Consider the following 9,795-nt stretch of genomic DNA (forward strand, 5'->3'; position numbering starts at 1 on the left):
ATTGTAATTATAAAATACCCTCAAAGAAATTTTTATGCTCTCATATTGACCCCAGATAGAAACGTTTTTTTTTTCTGATCACCACTGATATAATATTTTGTGCTTCAGTATCAGTGATATAATTAATGCATTTATTTATAAATTGCTTTAAACCAGACTCATAGAATATGATATTTCTGATTCATCATTGTAATATTTATTCTGTCAGAAATGTGCAAGCCCTTTTCTTACAAGACCAAAACTAGTGGACTCAAACATCAAAAGCATTTTACAATAGTGGTGGTATTATCCTAAGGCAAGGATGTATTTTTATTCTTAAATCTTCCTCTCTTCATTAGACAGTTAGGAAGCAACTCCAACAGAAACAAGATGTAGCACCTCACATCCAAATGGCAAAACTTTGATTTAGTATGGAAAGCTGAAGTAACTGTTAACACATCATTCTGTCATCAACTATCAAATTTATAATCACTTACTATATGGAAATGTTCTTAAGACTTCTTTCAGGAGTCAGAAAAGCATAATTTATTAATACCTCAGGCATATACGTTTTTCAAGGCATTTTTTCTTTTTCAGTTTTGAAAGGCCAATACTGTTAGGGAAATCAATTTAATTCACTCTTACGTTGTCATTCTTCTAAATTATCTGTTTTTAAGGAAAGTCTCACCTAACAAAAACAAAACGTCCAGAAGTGACAGTTATTACTTGTTACTCTCAATTTACAATTATGCACATTCTTTATAGAAACTCTTCTCAAAAGTTTTTGAGGACAGATTACATACAAATAAAATTAACAGTGAAATAAAAATGATTTCTTAAATATTTCCATTTTAAATTATTCTTTATGTAGTTTTCAATACATGAAGAATAATTTTAATTCAAAACAGGGCTCCTCTTACACTATGAACAGTTCTAACACTTAATCAAATCTGTAAAATGTTTCAATAATACAAATAAGGTCACTGTTGATCTATAAAGATAAAAACAAAAAAATGACTCATGCTAAGACTAAATAATAAGTCCAGTTTCAACTTAGATGTAGAAAATGAAATCTGAAATTAGTATATCAGTATCATATGGTGTTTTATATCATGGTTAATCCCAAAGCAGTGAGCAATAAAGTGCACACAGAACTAATATTGAAGTGAAACTATGTCTGATACCATACCACTTGTTATGCACCAATGTCATAACTAGATCTAAGGATAAACTGCCAAACAACAACATAGGTACATTGGTTTTCATACAGTTATAGTTGGATATACCATTTGGTATATAAAAGAGCTGTCCCTGCCCAAATACAGGAGAAATAGTGTTTAATCCTGCAAAGTCATTGGGGAAGAACAGGTGAAAATCATATACTGTGGCTATAATGTGTTCATAAGAATTTAGATGTTCAAGCTTTCTATTTTGTACATATGTAAAGAATGATGAAGTGGAAAGAGAACTTGAAAAGTTTTTTATTTCTTGTCATGGCATAATAAGTAAGAAGATTACTGTGTACATATGCACATATTTTGAGGCTCTGTGAATGAGAGGAAGACAGAGAGCCAGCCTGATTTCTGTGTGACTGAGTAACATTTATTATTACCAGACTTAGGCTGACTTCTCAAGTAAATTCAGGACTTCCTTACCACTTGCAATGTAGAAATCTCTGCTTATCATTATACTTCTCATTGCAGTTACTTAACTAAAGTAAAGTTTAGCTAAGAAATCAAATGATGTGTTTTATAGTTCTTAATCAGTGGTTAATTGAAAGTACTTGTGAAAACCTGCCAGACTCTGGGACTTGAGTACTGGAGTTGCCAGTACCCTGGAGTAAAGTGATGTCTCTTATCCAGATCTAGGGAACAGATTAAAAGTGCAAAGAAAGGTTAAAGGTGAAAGGTTGAAAATGAGAACATTTGGCTTGTCTTGCAAAATCTGGAAAGAGAGCTAGATACAGTACTGTATTAGTGTTAATGATTATACAGGGTGGGAGAGGCAGACCTTTTATCATTAACCCATGTATTATTTACATTTTTAAGATACACTATTGTTAAAGGGGTTGCTGAGTGAAAAGAATATTTAATCTATATCAATCTACTGACATAAATGCTGGCTTCCAAATTATAACCCAGTACTTAATAGCAGAGACTTTTTGTATCACACTATTTTCACAAAGTAAAGTTTAGATTTCTGCTCACATTTCATGGGCACAATTATTTTGTCTTAAATGAAACTGAAAGCTGATCAGCTATGGGAGAGTAATGTGGAACAAATCTCATAAGCAGGTGGTGTTTCCTGACAGGAAATTCTTTCAACAAGAGCTGCAGATATTATATGATAATATTGTTAGGCTGGGCCCAAGGATGGAAAAAGAGTACAGCGAATAGCCACCTTCGGAGCCTTTTTAGCAGTGAAAATAATGGAGTTTATTGGGTGGTGATAATATAATAAATGGAGAATAGGCAGAGTAATAGCAGAAGAGGTAGATGCGCAGATGAGGCAGGCAGGAAAATAGCAGGCTGGAGAGATGCGCAGGAAGGGCAGACAGATCTGAGATGAGGTCAGGAAGAGTAGAATGGTGATTAGTGGCACCTGGCGCCTGGGAACTGGAACTGGAGGCTGAAAACCATGATCGGTTCTTGGAAAAAAACTGGAATAGAAAACATACACCAGTGTTAGAGACTCAATGTCTGAACCCTGAGAAATGGTCCCTCAGGGCTTAAATAGTGTGTGAGGTTCCCTAATGAGGATGATAAGCCTGGCCTGATCTTGTTAAGGATGGTCCTGATGAGCTCTTTCCACGTGTGGAATGCACCATGGAATTGGATGAAGAAATTGCAGGAGTATCGGGGCTTGTCAGGCATCACAAATGCATGATATGATAAATGATATATATGTATGATGACAGTTTGCTATTATTCTGTTTCCATTAAACTTTTATTGCTCCATTTCTAATATCTACTTTATGCACACACTGCAGTGAACACATGTGCAAATCTCTTATTAAGTGTCAGTTTTGCAAAGAATAAAATCTTAATGTACACACTATTTTTCACTTCTGAGGCACCTTCTAAGCCGATTTGGTACCACTAAACCTCACTATTAAGCACTTTAATTACAGTATCTATTTTTTGTTAATTACAAAAGAACTTTTTTATGTGTACAGTATAAGAACTTTGTGGAGTTTGTATGTTATCCCCGCTATTGTGTGGGTTTCTTCTGGGTACTATGTTTTTTTCCCAGAGTCCAAAGACACACTGGTAGGTTTATTGGCTTCTGGGAAAAAGTAGGCTAGGTGTGTGTCTGTGTTTGTGTCTGCCGTCCCATCCAGGGTGTACGCTGCCTTGCTTCTGTTGTTTGGCAGAATAGGGCCTGGCTCCCCTGTAACACCATACTGGATAAAGCAATTAGATAATGGATTGATGGACATACAGTAAGTGTAAAAAAATATATACAGTGCTTTCAAGGTAGGCCAATGTATCCAAGCAACTATGACTGAGAAAACATGAGTGCCCTGTGTCTGTGTGGCTGATGAAAGTTCTTAAAAAGAATGTGAAACACTTGGCAGGAGACAAAGAAGCCCTAAAGTTTACTAATGTATTTGTATGTTGCTTAGACATTGATGATGAGGTCATTTAAGGAGATACTTTATTATTGATTTAAAACCTAGTACAACTGTCTTCAAATAGCAGTATTATTATAGAATCACAGATAAAATTATTGTCTGGCTCCACCTGAAACAATATTATTAAGTAATTCCTTTAGTTTGTAGGTTTTGTTCATGAAACTAGAATTATTTATCAATGACAGATTTGGTCAAAGTTGTTTAACTTTGACCTATATTGGTGAGTAGTAGTAAGTTTTCCATGTGAACTAGTTCAAACAGGGGTTTGCAGCGTTTATGTCTCCATAGGTACACTATGTAAGACATCTGAATTTTACTGACACCATTCATAACGCCAAACTCAGAGTTAGACCATCTTCTTAGTATCCTAAATCTTGCATAAGGAAATGCACACCTCATATAAGGATCACACATACATATATACAGTATATATGTATTTGAAGAAGTTTTTATGTGTCATTGTGCTTCTGAACTGAAAATTTGAGTCCACATTTACGATTTGCAGATAGAGCTCCTGGCCAAGATTGACTGTTTACCATGCCTGATATATTATGGAAGCCTAGTTTCAATCATTTTGTTTTAATTAACATAGTAATGGTTTCCATTGAGGGCTAATGCATTTTGTGTGGGTGGGAATGAATGTACAAAGAATTGGATTTCACAGTTGTGCTTGGCACACTAATGACTGGCTATAATTCTGATAAATGACCTGAATCTGTAGCAGCCAGTAAAAGTAGATTAAACTGTTAGATTACTGTCAGTGTCTATCCAAGATCCTGCAGCCTTATGAATGAAGCTGTATTTTTCTTCGTGGTGGCTGCCTTTCTGAATGTCATTTATTCCCCTGCCTCCCCAGAACTAAAGAATAAAATTAATTTTATTCTTACAGTTACTGTTGGGAAATGAATGGGTTCCTTGTAGTTGCTTTACTCTTTTTTTCCAAGATGTTTGAAAGTGTTTGCTCTTCTTTTTGTCCATCAGAGAGGAATACATAACTAAATTAAAAAAAAAAAACTGAAGTTCTAAACTTTTCATTACATGGACCTTTGTTGTACTTACCTATTCCTAGAAGCACATCACATTTAAATGAGTAATCCTGACACAGTGTATTTAACACTGTGGTAAACCAGTGACTGCATAACACCACTTATAAAATAGAGTTAGTACAAATACAATATACTCATTGTATACAAGGCAAGGTGTTGACTGGTATTTACGTTGAAGATGCAGGAATACTGATGGCAAAATCAACATTCTTCTGGCGGTGGAACTAGATTAAATATGGTTTGGCAGATTTAACAGAAAACTGTTATGGTCAGATTAGAATAATTTCAAAAGCCACATTGATCTAAAATTTATCCTACTTAAGCATTTAATGCATTTGTGTGTCTCAGAGCAAGCTAGGGTATGAGAAAAGATAAATTCCAAGTGCAAGAAATTGTATATTGCTAATAAAGTGATCTTATCTTATATCTTTAGGAAAACTGGTCCTATTTTCTATTACCTTTCCAGGACTAATATTAAGACTGTAGATTGTAGCCCTGTTGTCATAAGCCAATAGTTAATCCTAACAGGTGTGTATTTAATAGTACAAAATGTAGTCTTTATCACGTATTTGAAAATTCTGTTCAATGTGAAGTAAAGGTTACTTAATGACAGGCTTGCTTTCTTCTCAACCTAAGCTGATTTAGCAAAAGTAATTAAACAACAAAGTTATTGTGATAGAAGAACACATTAGTGAAGGGTTTGGATAACATGTTTAACTAACTGCATGCTCTAACACTGACTGATGTCAAACAATCATGCACAGGACAATATTTAATCAATCCATCCATCTTGTAATCAGTATATGCAATATTGGGTTAAGGTGGAGCTGGAGCCTGAGGATCGGACCCAAAGACAATATTTGATGTACAATAAAGCTTGCCAAGAATGATTGTTGGGCAATAATGAAGCTTAATTGCTGGTTCCTGTACACACCCACTACAGTATACTTTCTTGCTGCTATTCTGTTGTTCCTAACTTGTATGAATAGAAGGAACATTTGATGTGTCGAGTTTTTACTTGGAAATTTATGCATGCAAGGACTTTAAAAGCCAGAGCACCACACAATGATGTGCTTAGAAATCAGTAGTTCTCTGTGTTCAATGTTTTCACTGATGTGAGGTTTGACCTCATTTGGGATTTCATTGCTATCCCGGATAGGGGCAGATGGAGGTGGGCATTTGGAGTTTGAAATGGTGTTCATATTCTTGCAAAATTGAAAAATGCCAGCATTTTTCTCAAAGTCTTTCTTCTTCTTCTATTGATCAGATACCTCTCAAGGAACAGTAAACTGAGTTAAAAAGATCAATTTTGAAAATTCATCTCTGTCCCAAGGACTCTGTCTTAAAGTTAGGAGTGCATCACAGCCAATTGGGTATAAAAGAAGAAATTATATATTGCCTGGGGGAAATTATTTTAATAAAATGGTTTTGTTTCAGGGGGTTAAACTGCCTCCTCTGATTTCCAGCACATCCTACACTTCAAGTCTAATTATAATCTATATTTTTGTGGTCTAGAACCATAAAAAGTGTATATTTTCCTTACTTATTTCCTTATTTCCTTTTGTTAACAGATGTACAGTGTGGGTTCATTGTATATTTACAATGCCCTTTAATGATGATTTACAATTGATATTGACAATTGACAATGATATTTATATGTAATGAATGACTCTCTTGTATGTTTTCCTTCACAATAACAATATAACAATATCAGTTCCACAACTGGGGTGCTATCTGCATGGGTGTAGTACAGTACGTTCTCCCTGTGTTGATGGTTTTTTTTTCAGGTGCTCCAATTTCCTCCCACAGTCTGTAGACATACTGGTAGGTTAATTGGCGTCTGGGAAAATTGGCCCTGGTGTAATTGTGTGTCTTTGTTTGTCTGTGTGTGCCCTGTAATGGGCAGACATCCTGTCCATTGTGTATCTTACCTTGTGCTCATTGTTTCCTGGGATGTTCTCTGGCTCCCTTCTGACCCTGGATAAAGCAGTTAGAAAATGGAAAAAATATAACAATATTCCATATATCATATATGTAACATTAGATAAATGACATAGCTCCTTAATGACTGGCAAAGCTGGCACATGACATGCCTGCCTGCAGCATGCCAATGGCGCTCTCCATTGCTTCTGATGACATTCGAGGCATTATGGACTGCATAGAGAACTGACTAAGTTGCATTTTTCTTGCAGTAACCTAAGCTTTGACATAAGGCCTTTTTAAAGGTGACCTGATCAGACATTGTTCCACCTGGATCTCATTGGGTAAAAGTGCACCTAACAAGCTTTTCTGTGATTGGCAAGTTGCAATGCCTCACTGCACAAGCTTTATTGCTCGTCAGAGGGCTTAAAACAAATTGACAACTTTTTGTGGAAGTATATAAGCTATAACTATAGTATTCTCATTCCAGAAAATGTTGCGTTTCTTTTTTCCATCAGTGTATATCAAAAACACATTTGATAAGATGCCGTTTCAATGATGGAAAACTAATTTCATTCTATTTGTTAAAGACCTTTTTTCATACAAAGTGACTTATATACAAACAAATGTGGCTTCTGCCACAGCAGTTTGTCAATCCCTGGCATGTCTTAAAGGTAATGTACTGTAGGTAAATAAAAGATTTGTTGTCCTTTTGCATTTTATACTGCTTATTTTTTTGGTGCCTTTTGTGTACCAAGGTTGGGCACCTGTAGTTCTTGAGGGTCACAGTAAATCTTATACTCAATAAGTCCAAATAAAAAGAGGTATTTTGGCTTCTTAGCTAAAGCCTTAGTTCAATGTAGATCTTAAGATAAATATCAAGAAAAGCAGGAAATACTCAGATCTTCAAGGATCGTAGTTGCTCACCCCCCGTTATCACATTTAAAATAAATTGTGGGCAATCACTCTGCAATTCAAATAAAAAAATAGGAATAACTTTGGTTTTACTCTTCTCAGAAGCCTAACCTGTTAGCCTTTCATGACACTCCGATCCTACAATCCAAAGAACTATGAAGTCTGAAAAACCAGTGATTTAATGTCTTCAGGGTACTTCAATCATCAGATTATGCAAATTAGCTGCTCCACTGTGTCCCAACTGCAGAGATGGTTTCAGCAGATTGACAGGACAGACCAAACCAGAGCAGGATTGACACATTCGACTGGTCCATCTGAGAGATCGTTTCAGATCTGCCACCTGAACTGCTGCTGAGACTGCCGGCAGACACAATGCCTGCATCAGTGACAGGACAGTGAGGCTCTATTCTGCTGGACTTAGAGCAAGGCAACCTGTCAGAGGCCCTCTGTTCACACCTCCTAGATGTCACACCCGACTGGCTTGGGCCAGACAGAGGCTGCGATGGACTCGTCAGCAGTGGCATCAGGTCCTCTTCACGGATGAGTCACTCTTCAGCCTGTTCCACCCAGATGGGAGGGCCAGAGTGTGGAGGAGATATTGTTTCTTTTTTCCATCAATATATTATTAACAATGAAAAGATGCAATTTTCTGGTGTAGTTTTCACTTATGGTTTTGCTTGCCATGCTTATAAAATATTCAAGGAAAGAAAAAATGTGAAAAATTATGTTCTTAAGAAGTTATCAGGCATGTCCATAGTGGTGGGGGCAGCCAGATCCTAAATCCAGCAAGCAACAGGAACAAGGGGGGGATACTGGCACCCTGGATGGGATGCTAGTCCATTTCAGGGCATACATAGACACAAACATGCACACACTCACACCAGAGCCAGTTTTCCAGAAAATACTTAAGCTACCAGCTTGTGTGTGTAATTTGGGATGAAACTGGAGCACCCAAGGGAAACTATCAATAATACAAAAAGAACATACAAACTCCACACAAATAACACACCCAGGGCCGCAGTGCTGTGAGGCATATTAAGAATGTGAAATTGAAAAATGAAGTGATTGTAGCCGTTCTGAAAAGGCTTGAATATAATACTTCACCTATGGGATATACTATGCTATGCTGATGTTCTTCATGTGCCAGAGGATGCACAAAATAGTACCAAATAGTATAATAGGAAATGGAGCAAAAAAAAAAGTAAAGCATAAGATGAAAATTGTAGCAACAAGGGACAATGTTTTTTAAAGGGGAGTTTCTTCAGTTTTGGGTAAAAATTATATTCTAATACAGTCCTCAAAACAGTACTTTCTTCACTTCTCTCTGAACAATTCAGGTTTATCTGGGTCATCCATGCTTTTTTGTTGTAAAGTGCAGTCATGAAATCTTTAACAACACTGAAAAAAATGAGCACAGGGGCATCATTTTCTAAAAAGAACCGTCAGATATATGATGCTGCCTACACACCAGACTATTAAACAATGCAATGCAGGAAGTTTTTAAATAAATCAATTTCTTTGGATTTTCTAGGTAACAGAAGTACTCCTCACTACATGTAATGCAAGAATTTGATTTTATTTTTTGAACCTGAAGACCTTTGTCCTCTGTGAAAGTCATCTTCCTCAGGGAGTTTTTCGTGTTTTCTACCTGCTCTTTCTTTGTAATCAATTCTGGGTAAAGACAGTTCACCTCAATTTGACATTGCTACTTGGAGCTTTAATGTTCAAGCCATGCTTTCAATAAAAATGTTCATAGCATAGCATATTGTTCTAAAAGCAAAAGGGAAAAGAAACAAACTTAAGGTTATATAGTGGACAAGTTACTAGTTTGACAGTCACACCATGGATGCAGTCATGCTTTGCATTGATAATTATAAGGCCAAAATTCCTCAAGACTCCGTTAAGGAACACTGAGAGGCAATAAATGACCCTTGAAAATGTGTTTGTTTTTACAAAGCATGATATTTAAGTTCTAAACCATAAGTTTTTAAAGAGGTGGATAAAGCTTTGAAGCTATGAATTGTTCTACAAATCCCATTCAACCCACAATAAGTGGCAAGTCATAAGAGGAAAAATAATATGTCCTTAATTTGTCAGTACTTTGGACAGAAACATAATGTCATGTCCTTATGGAAGCCCCATTAATACTTACTCTTAACAAGACAATTAAAACTTCATCAGTGCTTTCCTTTGTAGACAGAAAGCCATTTTGTACTGAGGCTGACTTAAAAATATACCCTTAAATATTGTTTTATCTTTCTCATGGAAAAATATAATCTGCTGTGTTTCTCTGTAGAACAT

The sequence above is a fragment of the Lepisosteus platostomus genome, chromosome 10 (assembly GCF_059453375.1).
Source record: "Lepisosteus platostomus isolate fLepPlt1 chromosome 10, fLepPlt1.hap1, whole genome shotgun sequence".
Lineage (NCBI taxonomy): Eukaryota > Metazoa > Chordata > Actinopteri > Semionotiformes > Lepisosteidae > Lepisosteus > Lepisosteus platostomus.